The sequence below is a fragment of the Miniopterus natalensis genome, chromosome 9 (genome assembly GCF_054644295.1).
Source record: "Miniopterus natalensis isolate mMinNat1 chromosome 9, mMinNat1.hap1, whole genome shotgun sequence".
NCBI classification, from domain to species: Eukaryota; Metazoa; Chordata; class Mammalia; order Chiroptera; family Miniopteridae; genus Miniopterus; species Miniopterus natalensis.
This window is the reverse complement of record NC_142089.1, coordinates 67,017,494-67,032,424: the sequence shown is the minus strand read 5'-3', so window position 1 is coordinate 67,032,424 and position 14,931 is coordinate 67,017,494. Positions and strand designations below refer to the sequence as shown.

Sequence of the window (14,931 nt, the reverse complement as noted above, 5' to 3'; positions counted from 1 at the left end):
GATGCAGAATGCACTGGAAAACACCCTGGGAAGCCTCAAACTTGGATTACTTGGAAAACAAGCCCTTAAGTCTTTCTTGCTGATAAGGAAATCTCTCTTTATGCAATGTCCTTTGAGCTTCATCTTTCATAACCAGGCCCACTAATTTTGCCTGTAAAAAGTCTCTCATAGCTCCTGCTCTCCTTTTCTATCCCACACGCAGGGTTTATATTCTGTTAGGTTGTGCTGGTAAATCCATCCCTCTTGGCAAATAGCTGCTGGTGAGTGCTTCCTCTCATCACTGCCAACCCTTTGCTATTGTCCTGGGACTGAGCACACCAGGGGCTAATATTTGGCTGTTGGAAGCTCCAGTACTATTAGATAGTCTGCTCTGCCTACGTCTTTACCACCTGTGGTGAGCTGAAAAATATTCCCCCAAGATATCTGGCATGTGATAGGTAGTTTACTTAAAAGGTAGACCTGTGAATATTACCTTAACTGGCAAAGGATGTTGATCGAGGTAAGAATCTTGAAATGGGGAGATTATGTTTAATTATCTAGGTGGGCACTAAATGCAATCACATGCATCCCTATAGAAGAGAGGCAGAGGGAGATTTGATAGGTGACACGGAAAGGAGGTGATGGGAAGACAACAGAGAGAGGTTTGAAGATTTGGCCTTGACATATGGAGTGATGTAGCCACAAGCCAAAGCATACTGGAGCCACCAGAAACTGAAAGAGGCAGGAATGAATTTTCCTCCACCTGCACAAGCCTCTGGAGGGAGTATGGATGGCCCTGCTGACACCTTGATTTCAGCCTTCTAGCTTCCAGAACTGCGAGACAGTACATTACTGTTGTTTTAAGCCACCCACTTTGTGGTATTGCTACAGTAGCTCTAGAAAACGAAATACATATGCCACCTTTTACTTGGATCACATCAGCCTCACAGCTGCTTTCTTGGAGTCTAGTTCACTCTTCTCTAATCCACCCTGCACAAGCTATTTTCCTTAACCTTCTGCATGGTTTTCAAAACTTTCTAGCATCTGGTGCCCTCTCTCTTACCACCACAGCTTTAGTTCCCATTAGAAAGAATAACAGTAATAACAATACTCACTCTATTGTGTTTTTGTGCTGAGCTCTTTATAGAGAGTATTACATGACATCTCTGCAACAACCGCCGAGGGGAGCATTATTATTCTCATTTAACAGATGGGGAAACCGAGGCCAGAAGAAGTCAAGCAGCTGCCCGTGTGAGTGGCTGTACTGCAGGCACATGCATGCTCTCAGCCCCCCGCTGTAGTGTTCAGCATGTGCACCCTTCCCAGGACACCAGGACACTGGCGTGACTGTCTCCCATCTGCTTGTCTAAACATTCAACATCCTTCCAGACTCAGTGTATGGCCACCTTCTCCACGAACTTCTCTTGACACCCATGTGTCACCTACCTCTGAACTTCCTGTAAATTATAGGTAGAGTCTATTTTAGAAATTACATTCTGCTTTGAATTTTTTAAAATTCAAAATATTTGATTGGAAAAGAATATACAATGTAGGGGAAGATAAGAAAAAATACAACCCCAAAGCAGCTTACTCAATGATCCCTGACTCTCAGGATTCACTGACTTTTGTTACTGAGATTTTAAATTTTAAATAGAAATAAGTCACTTTTTTGGTAACATGCTCAGTTAGGACTCTCCTGGGCTGTATAGAGACCCTGTTGCATTATCTAGAAAGTCTTATTCCCATGGAATCTCTAGGTAGATGTTCTATCATCTGTTCATTTGAAACATGATGTGAGCAACAAATGCAAACCACTTGTGTCATTTTACAGTTTTCTAGGAATCACATTTTAAAAATAAAAAGAAACAAGTAAAATTCATTTAATTTTATTTAACACAATAATGTATTTTGCTCAACCCAATATAGCCAATATATTATCAATATGTAATTAATATAAAAGTTATTGAGAAGTCTTGTTTTTTTGATAAGTCTTCAAAATAAGGAGTGTAATTTATACTCACATCACATGGAAATTTGGACTAGCTGAATTTTAGGTACTCCACAGCCACATCTCCGATAATGTAGATCTAGAATTATTTACAGCTTTTTAAGAAGGCCACAATTCCAAGCTCTGTTTTTCTGTAAAATATCTCCTTTAAAGATTAAAACCCCCCCCAAAAAACCCAGGATGTTTTTTCTTGATGTCTAAAGTATTTCCTGTCCACTGTAGAACACTGTAGAAAACTTGGAAAATATAGAAAATTACAAAGAAGGAAACAAAACTCCCCCCATATTTTAACCTTCCAGGGTTTTTTCCTAAGCACAACCAAAAATATATAGATTTTAAAAATTAGCATCATTCTGTGAATACTATTTTGCAATGTTTGGGCTCAGAAACATAGCTCTTCCCTGATGTTTTCAGGTTATCCCATGTATATTGGTTTCTTAAGTGGATTTTATTTTATTTTATTGTTTTTATATTTATAACGGTATTACTGGTCACCAAAATGGAGAGGGAAAGAAAACTTTACAACTGTGAGAATGTGAAAATATTCTCATTAAGGTAGTATTGACACAAATGACCATGTAATATCTGTCCCCTCAAACACCTCACCACTCTGGAGTGCCCGTTGTGACAAACGTGTCAGCACAAAGTATATCCTAAATTCTCACACGTCCTTAATTTTCTGTTTCATCTGGTGAACTGGGAGTAGGCGGTTGGTCACAGACATTGTGCCTCCCTCCCACGTCTGTCCAGAGCTTGAAGCAATCACAACCACTGCCAGCCCCGCTGCAGCCTTGGCTTCATCCTCTGAGGCAGCCAGCTGAGAACTGACTTCAACAAGACCCAGCGCTGACAGTAACATAATGCCTTCTGGGTAGGTCAGCCTCCTTATAACTGGGGTTCCTGCAGCTGGAGCCAGTGCAGGGTCAAAGGCATCAATGTCAAAACTCAGATGGATTGGCCTCTGTCTTTTGCCAGTCAGTAGATCAAATGTCTGTTCCATGACCTTCTGGATACCAAATCGATCTATGTCTCTCATGGAAAAATAAAATGGTCCAGAGGGTCCACATCCCTTAGACCAATATACATGATACTTGGGGAAGAGATACAAGGTTTGATTCAGGAAAGTTCTGGGAGCTGGGGCACCTTGTCCTGTAGTTCTCTGAGGCTGTCTATGGAGATTTCCAGTTGAAATGGTGAGGGGTGTATTGATGTCAGGGTGGGTATCAACCCAAATCACATGAAGGTCTGGGCAGTGATGGATGGGCATGGTCATTAATGGTACCAATTGCCAGGCTGTGTATCCTGACACTGCTCTGCTAACCACCTCAGCCAGTTCCTGGCTGGCAAGGCCCACTGAGAGAGGTTGTTAGAAATCATCTTTGGGGACTGGAGTACAACTCAGATCTCCAGTCTTTTAGGCTGCAGTCCAAACTGGAGAGTGTTTTTATCAAGCCAGCTTCTCTTACAGCAGTGGGATCATATTCTACTTCTTTTCTTTTCTGTCCCTGTGAGAATGGAGCTCTGATCACAGCCAAGGAGTAGATAGACTTTTCCAGAATGAAATGCACTGTGTCCCGAAGAGACAGAAGAAACTGCTTCCTCTATAGTGGATTTTAAACAGAGAAGACAGAGGTTATGTTTCATACCATTTCTACATACCTCAAGAATATGATTGGGCACATGGAACTCACACAATAAACACCTCAATTTACCAAAAAGCAGTTAATTAATCAACAAATATTTATTCATACTTTACTTTCGTTTGGAATAACCCTCTGGACTTAGAGAAAAGATATTGCTACTTACTTGTGGGTAAACATGGGCTGATCCTCTGAGCCTCACTTTTCCAACTGTAGAGAAGAGAAAATGTGTGCTTCCTTGCCTTATTTTTTTTTTTTTAAAGTTGCACTTTTACTTTTTAAATTTATTTATTTATTTATTTTTAAGTATATCTTTATTGATTTCAGAGAGAGGAAGGAAGGAGACAGAAACATCAATGATGAGAGAGACATTGGTCAGCTGCCTCCTGCAGGGCCCTGACTGGGAGCCTGAAACCTGGGCATGTGCCCTGACCTGGAATTGAACCAGCAACCTCCTGGTGCACTGGAAAAAGCCCAACCAACTGAGTCACATGGGCCAGGGCATCATTTCTCTTTCTAACCTTGCTACATTATGTGAAATGTGCTCTGAATATACTTAAAATTTGTCCCCAGCCGTTGATTGCATTCACTTCTTGGTAACATTACCTAAGACTATAGACTCCAAATTATTAGTATTTGTATTAGTTTTAAAGAATCATTTAAAAATAATATGTAACTTCTCCTAGAATTTTAACCATATTTACCATTTTTTAAACTTAGTTTTAGTGCTTACTGTTAGCCCTTAACGCCTTGAATCCTGCCTTTCTTATTCCAATTTTTGAATTCTTTGCTTTGTGGACATCTCAAGTGGCAGTTTCAGAAAATACAGGGCATGGTAAAGCTTCTGGCTCTTTAATGCCTACAATAGAAATGTCTTTTATACTGGGGTTGACAGGTAAAATACATGACACCCAGTTAAATTTGAATTTCAGATAAACAACGAATATGTTTTAGTATAAGTGTGCCTTATTTGGATCTAGTTATATTAAAAATATATCCGTTGTTTATCTGAAATTCAAATTTAACTGAGTGTCTGGTCTCTGCTTTTATTTGCTAAATCTGGCAACCTTATTTTAAATACAACTATTTCACTGAGTATAGCATTCTTGGGTTATAGGCTTTTCCTCTCAAAACTCCGAGAATAATTCCCTATTATTTTCCAGTTATCACTGTAGAGTCTGGTTTTTGCTCCTCTTTGGGCAACCTTTCCTCCCCCATCCTCCCCAATTCTGAATGGTTACAGGGAAATTTCTTTATTTTCATAACAAAGCATTTTTAAATACACAAAAGAACTTCAGGCCTTTAATTAAGGCTCTCATAAGGTTCCCGAGACTCCTGAAATTAGATTGCATATCTGGCAGCTAGCTACTCTTTCTGACTTATCTTAAACTTTCTTACCTCTACATTTCCTGCATGAATCTGAACTTTTTGAGGGTGTCAATTATGAATTTGTAGCCCTGAATCTGTAATCCACAGAATAGTGAGACGGAGTTGAAAATAAGTTGGCTAGAAGATCCAGTGAATGAATAGGGGCTGAACACGAGGATGGACCACGCATTTCTAAGTCTCACGCGTGGTGTAGCTAAGTCAATACACCTTAGTTATTGAACCATATGGAGATAAAAATAAACCCTGACGACAGTTCTTTGACATAAAGAACACTCTCAAGAATGAAGGCATAGATGTGGGTTTCAAGGAAAAGGGAGATTAAAATAGGCCTCAATTCCTGGTAGAGAAAATATGATGCAAAAAAATAATGAATTGTAGGCTAGCCCTGGCTGGTTTCGGGTTCGATTCCCAGTTGCGGCACTTGTGGGAGACAACCGATCCATATATCTCTCTTACATCAATGTTTCTCTCTCTCTTCCTTCCTCCCTCTCTAAAATCAATAAAAAAATAAAAAAATAAAATAATTGTAGGCTAATAGGCTTTTATTTATTCAGAAGCAGAGTGAAACTCGTGTTTGATTTTGCTGAGAGGCCCAGGAGTCTGAGAAAATACTGTTTCTCACTTTCCAGAGATGGACATCATGTTGCCTTCCCACCCACCAGCTAGTTAGAAAAGAAGCATTCCAGCATTTGACAGAGTCAAGAGGCCAGGAGAGAAGTATGAGAGGTCACTGATTTATAAGGCCATCAGCATGTAGGGGAGGGAGTGAAATGTCTTTTGATGTAAGACTGCAATCCTGAGTCAGAGACCTAACTTCTAGTCCCAGGCCTTCTCAACAACCAAATTATAGTTAGACTTGAATGTGTGGTTTAGCTCTGAGGTCCTATCCTCTGAAGATTCAAGAGCTCAGCTTCCTTCACTTTATTGCCAATCTCTCCCTGCTCTTCTAAGATAGTGGCAAAGAATTCATGTGTCAAGCACTTCTGTAGGTGCCATGAATAAGCTTTTTCTTCACTGCTTATACTTTAGCACAAAGCGATTTTCTTTAGGGCAGTAGTAATAAATATTACTTAAATGATCACATCTTAGCTGCTAACCTCAGTGAGATTTCAAACAATTATAATCTGGTTCCCCAATGCCTTACATTCCTTCATCTGCTTATTGTTTGTTCAGGCATGTGAATCTCCCATGGCATCTGATTTCCCATGACATGCTGGCCTTTAAGAATTAGGCAACAATAATGACTACAGTCAAGGTCCCAGTTTTCTAGAATTCCACCCTGGAGTTATTGAGTTATTTTCTTAACCTGAGCTTGAGCTCAGCACCACTGGCAGTTTGTGAATGTGAGGATGGGAATGTCATCCTAGGGGTTTTCAATAGCCATGTGTGTATATAGGCCTGCATGTAGGCATATAGTATAATGTTGACAACTCTGAGTTACAAGTTATGGAAATAAGCTATACAACTGGAGAAACTGGATCAGACCCTGTAAGGCATCTCTTCTCTTGCCTCTAGAGATCAGAAACAAAGTCTTGGCATTTAAAAAAATTGTTGACACTGTTATAGATGCCTCCCATTTCCCCCCTTACCTCTCCTTCACCCAGCCCCCACCCCCACCCTTCGCCACATTGTTGTCTGCGTCCATGGGTAGGCATATATGCATACATGTTTTTCTTTTTTAACATGCTCAAGTTCTGGCTCCAGCACAGGCACAGGCTTGAGTGCCTTTTCCAGAGTTTTGGTAGTTTTTTAGCAATCATTTTTCCAGCAGCTCAAGTTTTTCCCTCCTTTTTCAGAGGCAGTTGGGCCTTTGGTTGTTCACTGAGGTTGTTTACTGATGTCTCCAAGAGCTGTTCTTGGCCTCAGCCTGGCCTTGGAAGTGGCGGCAGTGGCCACAGGCACACACTGTGCCTGTTCTACTGATCTGTGCCTTATTTGCAGCATTAATTTTTGTGTTCCTGGTGACCCCCGGCGCCATGGCTTCCTCTTCACCAGGCAGCAGCTCAGTGGGGAGAAGCAGAAGATGGGAACCCCTGAGGAGCTGGCGACCTGAATCCAACGCAGATCAGCAACGGGTTGGTCCCCCACAGCACACTGGGCCTGGCTGTTTTCTTTAATTGAGAGATCTGGTCCTTAGGACACCCTGGAGAGGACAACAAGGAAAGCACTGGTGTCGGCCAGCTTGAAATGTTGGGCAACGTTTAGAACTAACTTGTAGTGTTGCACGGCAAGGAGGCTGTTTGTGATTCATAAAACTGTCTTGCTTGCGTGGAACATCATTTAAAGTGTGATGTTTAACACACAATGTCTGCTGTCCTGAGGGGCACGGCCCAGCTGTCAATGACGCTGTGAATATGCTCGAAGGGAGGCCAAGCAGATGGCTCGGACATTAAAAAAAGATAAAAATCATCTTTAATGGATTTGACTGTAGTTACTGTAAGCACGCACCTCAAAGTGACATACATACACAGGATAACTATGTATAAGTGAGTTTCACAATTTCCTCACCTTACTAAGTGCAATAAGTAACTTGCCACCAGATTAGAAGTGAGAGAGGGTGCATGCATTATCGTATGGCCCAGACCACTTCAGTGGTGACTGTCCCCTTTCTTCCTATTCTGTTCCCCATGATGGATTCTGTTGAGTATAAAATACTTGATCAGAAAACTGCTGAATTTGGGGGAAACATTATTTGGTTTTTTATTCTGGCAATTATTATAGACGGTACTAAAGTGTCTTTTCAAAGCTGGGAATGTGGATGATTCTAGGGAAGCTAATTCTTGAAACCAGAACTTGAACAGAAGACAGATTAGACAGACTAAGAGAAAGGACCTGGGCTTGAAGATGTGGTGGTGGGAAGCAAGTCTGCAAGGAACCTAAAGACATCTGAGTAAGAATCCAGGCCTGCAGGGTGTGTATTAGGAACCCAGACAATAAATAGCAGAGAGTCAGAATCAGACCAAAATGCTTGAGTTCCAGTAATAATGCCCTGGCATGCATGCTCCAGCAGGGGACAGAACCCTATTGCACAAAAACTGAGGAAAATCAGCAATAACAACAACTTTAATACACATGAATAACTGTAGCTAACATGTACAGAGCAATTGCCATGTACTGGGCTAAGTGCTTGACTCTTCCATCTCTCCTATTCTTATTTAACAGAGGAGAGAATGGAGGCCTAGAGAGATGAAGTGGATGTTCAAGGTGACACAGTGCTAACTGGCAGATCTGGGATTTGAACCCAGATTTGTCTCACTCCCAAGTTCATGAGCTTTCCCATCTTCTAATGACTCCTGATAGATGCTCCCTCCATGAGTTTCTGGGGAGACCTGAGCGCACAGCAGAGGTGGAACATGGTCAGACATCAAAAGCAGACCAGTGCTGATCCCAGAATTAACATGAATAAATATCCAGCCTGATTATGTAAAGACTCTAACCTAAAAACACCCTCAATGGTAATCACCCCACCATCCTCAACATCAGTGAAGATCTTTATGAAACCTATTTCTGCTCTGAGGATACATATGAAGTAATTAAAATATGAAGTGATACTGCTGGGGACGACACTGTGCGATGGGTACTCTCATATACCATTTGCTGTGGGTCAAATTGTGTTCTCCCAAAAGATATGTTGAGGCCCTAAGCCCTAGTAACCTGTGAATGTGACCCTTATTTAGAACTAGGGTCTTTGCAAATGGAATCAAGTATAGATTAGGTTATATTGAATTAGGGTGGGCCCTAATTGCATAGACTGGTGTCCTCATAAGGAAAAAGAGATCTGGCGACACACAGACACTAGGGGAGATGGCCACGTGAAGAGGAAGGCTGGGACTTGAGTCACCCTGCTATACACCAAGGAATGCCAAAGACTGCTGGCAACTTCCAGGAGCCGGAAGAAACAAGGAAACATTCTTCCCCGGCAGCCTCCCGAGGGAGCAGGGTGCTGCTGGGACCTTGATTTAGAGCTCCGGCTTCCAGGCTGTGAGAGAGTACATTTCTGTTGTTTTAAGCCACTCAGTTTGTGGCAATTTGTTACTGCAGCCTCTATGAGCAGGGGTGAATTGATAAAATCTTCGTGAAAGCAATTAAAAAAAATGTATCAAAACCTTAAAAATTTATATTCTCAGTGTTCCTATTCTTAATAAATTATTCTAAAATGTTGTTTATAGATTGAGATATAGAAAACTTTTATTCATAATTAATTGTTGCATGATGCGTAATATTTTTCTAATGGTGACAACTAATAGCTAATAAGAAGGTATGGTTAGATAGACTATGGTATACTCATAGGACAAGATGTTATATAACCATTAAGAAATTTTAAAAACAGTTTTTAGTAACATGGGAAAAATGTATGTTATAATGTTAAATGAAAAAATTAGGAAATAGAATATTCAATTCAATATGATCATAACTCTCCTAAAATATGCATGGGGAAAAACTGGATGGAAATATATCAAAAGGTTAATAGTGATTATCCTTGGGTTTTGGGGCTATGGGTGACATTTTTCTTTATGTTTTTCTGTATTTTAAAATTACCTTTAATGAGCATATATTACATTGTAAAATGAGAAAAAAAGAGCTTATAAAGAAGACTTAGAAATTACTTCTTAGAAGGTTAAAAAGAAAATGTCAACAGAGAAGTCATATATGAAGAATGGAAATCTGTCGTTATTTACACTGGTGATATAATAGGGGTAAATACTTTTTAATGCCAACAATGTTAATAATGATTATATTTTCATAGAGGTTTATAGCACCTTACAGGGCTTACAATATGCAAAACATTTTCACCTGACATCTACTATCTCATTTGAGTCTTAAAAGTTGCAAAACCTTTTCTCCCCACATATATCTCATTTGGTAAGTTAAAACAAGTCTGTAAAAAGTAGGCATTGTTATACTTATTTTCAGGAGGATGCTGAATCTGGGGATGCTGGGAGGACTGAGCGTAGAATAGAATGGAACTGAGTACATAGGACTTACGGGCGCTCCTTCATTAATGACATGGCAGAAGCAGGCTGGCCTCTTCTGCAAGCTTCTGCCCAGGTGGCCCAGGCCTCCTCAACTACAAAATAAAGGAGATGTATGAAAGGTACCTTCCTCCTCCAAAATGCTGTGTTCCTAAGACCTGGCAGGTCTTAAGAGCTGGAGAATTCCCTGGACAGTCTTTAACATTTTGATGCCCCTGATTCTTCCCAGGCAAGATAAATTAAATTTCAATCTCTCAATCTCTCTCTCTCTCTGTCTCCCCCCCCTCTCCATTTCTGCTTCAGGCAGAAATTCCTGGACTATCCTAATAAGCAGAGCTTCATGGACTTGGACTTCCTATTTTTCCAGCTGATCTCTCTTTTGCACAGAGCCTGGGAGAACACTGACACTTTCATACACAGTGATTTATTGATTTATTGTTGTGTCTCAGTGACAGGGTGCGGGACCACGTGGAATAGACTCCCAGCCTTTCTCCACGCTCCCTTGGTCCCGACAGCTTCTCATCAGACAGACGCTTCCCCAGTCTGGCTGCCTCCTCTCTCCTGCCTCCTGTTACCCAAATAATATAATCATAAAATTGAAAGACTCAAGGAGAGCTGGGTAAGTCAGCTCATCTAGCTTTCAGACTGCGGAAAGAATTGCTCCTAAATCACCCCAGCTTTCTTCCCTTATTGAAGCTCTCGTCATTTGATAACCATTTCCAGGGCCAGAGGAAAAGGCATCAGAATATAAAGCAAGGGTTCCACTTTCCACATGCCATTTGTGTTTGACTATAAATTATGTAAGGCACTTTAATTCTGAGTCCCAGTTTCCAGCGGTACAGGGACTCTAATGGATTCATCTGAAATTACATTAGCTCCAGCCCCATCATTCTTGCTCTGTTTCACAAGCTTGCCTGGGGGAGGCTGATAAAGTGAGTCCTGCCAATCAGATCACTCGCCTGCCTCAGGGGATAGCTCCGAGGGCTTCTCTCAAACCTCAGTATTCATTCATAAACATTTATGAAGCGCTTAATAAGTGCAAAGCAAAATCCAGGACCTTTCCTTTCCCTCCCTCCTTCCCTTCCCTCCTTTCCTTCTTTCTTTTTATTTTAAAAAATATTGAGCCCCTACTTACAATGTGACAGATGCAATGGAGATAAAATGACAAATTACAGACAGCCACTGTCAAGGAGGAGCTCACAGTAGGTGGGGGGCAAGGGGAGGGTAGACATACAAATAAACATGAGACAGCATGGTGGAGGGGGGGAACCGGGTGTCAGTCAGACTGGCTGGGGGTGAAACCCTGCTCTGGCCCTCATCAGTTATGTATGTGATCTTGTGACAGGACATGTCAGTTCTCTGAGTTATTTCCCTATGTGTAAAATAGAGATAATTATATCCCTCCCAAAGGGTAGGCATTAAATATCATTATGTATGTAAAGCATCTAATGCAGAACCTGGGTCATACTAGGTGTCAGTAAGTATTGGTTTTCTGTCCTCTCAGGTAATTACAATATAACACAGCAAGTGTTAGAATTTTCAGAGTTCTATGGCCCTGGAGCAAGAGAAAAAGGACCTGGGCTCTGAGCCTTCATCTCTTTAGGGATACAGTGGGGGTGACAATGGGATAGGCAGACCATAGGGCCCTGATGTCATGGGTTATGGGAGTTGGATGAGCTTCTGGAGCAGACAGTGGCTCCATGGAGAAACTGGTGTTTCAGCTTCATGCTAAGATTTATAAGCAATTCACTCAACTGGTGGTGTCCTTGAGGGAGAATGAATTTACCCAGAGGGAAAAGACTCAAAATGCACAATCTGGTTTGGGATCCTGGCTAAAGATGGGCAAAGAAAAATGCTTTTGAGGGTGGTGATCAAACTGTCTTTTGGTCTCACCTCCTGAGTTTGTCAGGTTTCTTCAGAGTGGATCCGCTTTAAGGAAGGAAGCAAGTAAATCTCTTGAGTCACAAGAGACGCTACCGAAAACTCCCTTTTGGGTTCTACCAAGGTTTAGGATTAGCTGGATGGGGACAGTTTTACTCTGACACATGGATAAAGACCAAGCTAACCAGTGAGGTCATGAGCTGCCTTCAGGGTGGTGAAGGCAGGGGCCACAGGGATACCATCACCGGAGAGCCACAGATCCAACTTCTGGGTAACAAAGAGAGTAAATGCTACAAAAAGTGGAAGCGGAAGACTGTTCAGGAATCTATTATGGACACAGATAGGGATTTCTCCAAACAGAAGGAAGGTGCTTGAACTTGACAAGCCTTTGTAATACTTGTCATGGCTCCGGCCACTGCTGAGGGCTCTGCTCTTGCAACCCCTATAACCATAACTGTGTGGCTAAGATGCGAGTACCTGACCAAAAGAAAGCATTTCTAAGTCCTCCCAGGGATCTCTGACCCAGAGAGGAGCAGATGTAGTGAGAATAACTTTCACTGTAGGATGAGCTTCATGAAGTCTAGCTTCCAATGGGACAACAAAACAAGCTGGCCCCGAGAGCTCATTTGATTCCTGAACAAATCTCAGCTTCAGTCTCCATAAGACTTCTCTGTGCCACTCTTCAGGCTCCATGGGTTTGGTTCATTGGCGTGGTATGTTGTTAAGAATCTATGTAACCAGTGGCATTAGCCTTGAAAACACCCATCTATAGATTGTTGCCCTAACCCCAATGCCTAACTTTCGTTGTTAGGGGCTGAGAGCAGGAGGCTCTCACTCAGATGATCCATATTCTTCCATTGTATCTTCGGGCTGCAAGGTGCAGGAAAACCTGTGTTACATATGAAGGGCTGGGTACCAGAAAGATCTGACTGCTTGAGGGACCCAGAAGGAAGGCTCTTAAAGGAGCTTCCATGTTTGATAGGCCTGATAAGAGATGCTAGTTTGGATAGGGGTGAAGAGAGACAGCACATGTTCTAGCAAGGCAAGACTCCAGCATGTGCAAAGGCATGGAGGTATGAAAGGTCACGCATGGAAAGAAAGAGCTGTTCTTTGTGTCTTGGGGGCATTGTGGCAGGTAAGGCAGGGAAGGTGGGTTGGGCCAGACGGTGAAAGGCCCTGAGCACACCTGCTTTATTCTGGAGGTAATGAGGTACTAGTGGTGGCGATTAGTCAGAGGAGTATGTGACTAGTTTTCTATTTAACAAAGTAACTCTGGCAGTAGCAAGGAGGACTGGTTGTTGTTGGTGGCCCCTACAGAAGGTAGGAAGACCACTTTGAAGCTAATGAAACAATTTAGGTAGAACGGGATGAGAACCTGAACTGAGGGAGTGTCAGTGGAGGGTCAAGGAAATGAAGACTAGGAGAGATTTAGAAGGTAGTGATGATATGACAACAAATGACTTCATGTGGGAGCGTGGAAAGGGGGAGCAGGAAGCAGGTGGAGTCAACTAAGTAGGGTGACTCCAGACTTCTCTGTAAGGCAACAGGAACTCGGTGGTACTATGAATCAAAAGAAACATTTCAGGAGGAAGAACAGGTTCTGAGGGAAAGGTTGAGCTCATTCAGTTTGGGAAACACTGAGCTGGAGATGGTTCTAGGATATCACAGTAGAGATGCTGACAGCAGTTGGAAATTCTGTCCTAGAATTCAGGGGAAGGCTGGAAGCAGGAGATGTGAATGTGGAAGTAACTGGTGTGTATGTGGTTTCAGTCATAGGAAAACATGAGATCATCAGGGAAGACTACTGTGATGGTGCTAGACGAGAGGCTAAAACTGATCACGGTGGGCATGAGAGGTGGTGGTCTGAATCTCTAAGACCTGTTGTGTTGAAGAAAAATAATGGATAAAGGCACATTGAACTACACTTTGTGAGGTTGAGCCCTTTGTCCTGTAGGTTTAGAAACTTGACTTTATTTCTTTACCCACAGGGTGAACTGATCAAGATCTTGAAGTTTAATTTATACAACCAAACTCAAAAGAATCTTTTTCCCAAACTAGAATGGGGTTCTATTAATTCACAAGGGGAAATGCAAAGAAGCACAGAAGTAATCAGGTACTGATTAAAAGATGTAAATTTCAAACTCATATTACTTCCTGTGCTGTCTTGCTTCAAGGTGGAGATATTAAAAAAATAAGTATTCACTGTCTTCAACAGTATTCTCCAAATGGTATTCTATGGAATAATAATATGACTGAGAGCTCCCCAAAGTAAGCATGATAAAACTTAATAAATAAACTAAATAAATTTGATAAAACTTAAATCCTTCTCTTGAATGTTCACAAAGTACATTTTGGTTAAAACTTTAAGGAGTCCTCGAGTAAAGCAGCCTGTTATGCTTCATCCAGAATTTCAAAATCCTTTGTCCATAGAACTCTCTGACCTGTGATATTGGTCCTCATTTCCGGCCTGGCATGGCCTGGCTAATGAGTGACTCCTCTTGGCTGTAGAAGAGCATCTTAAACTTGACATGTTGAGTAGCAGACCCTTGACATCTGCCTGGCCAAGGCTGCTTCTCACCTTCTCCATCTTAGTAAATGGTAACTTCACCTTCCTGTTACTCGGTTCCCAAATTTGGAAGTTTCTCTTTTTCTAACACGTCACATACAAAGTCAGTGAATCCTATTGGCTCCATGAAATATATCCCAAATCTGACCACTTCTCACCAATTTCACTCAACTATTCTAGTCCAAGCTGCCACCATCTTTCTGGATTGTTGCATTTGCCACTTATCTCATCTCCCTGTTCCCACCTTGCTCCCATTGTCTACTTTCCATACCATAGCTTTTAAACACCCAAGTCATGTCATTCCTCTGCTCAAAATCTTCCAGTGGCCCCTCATCGTAGTCACAGTAAAAGCCCAAGTCCTTATAGTAGTCTCTGAGACACTGTCTGATCTGGCCCTTCGTTACCTCTCTGACCTCATGACCTCATCTCCTACTAGTTATCATTGGGTCACTGTGTTTCAGTCACAATGACCTCCTGTCTTAAGGCCTTTGCATT

The 14,931-nt window shown here is 41.8% G+C and overlaps 1 pseudogene; it reads right to left on the bottom strand.

The window, feature by feature from the left end:
* Nucleotides 1-2,640: 2,640 nt before the first annotated feature.
* LOC107531390 (arginase-2, mitochondrial pseudogene) lies at nt 2,641-14,457 on the bottom strand (annotated as a pseudogene).
* Nucleotides 14,458-14,931: the final 474 nt, after the last annotated feature.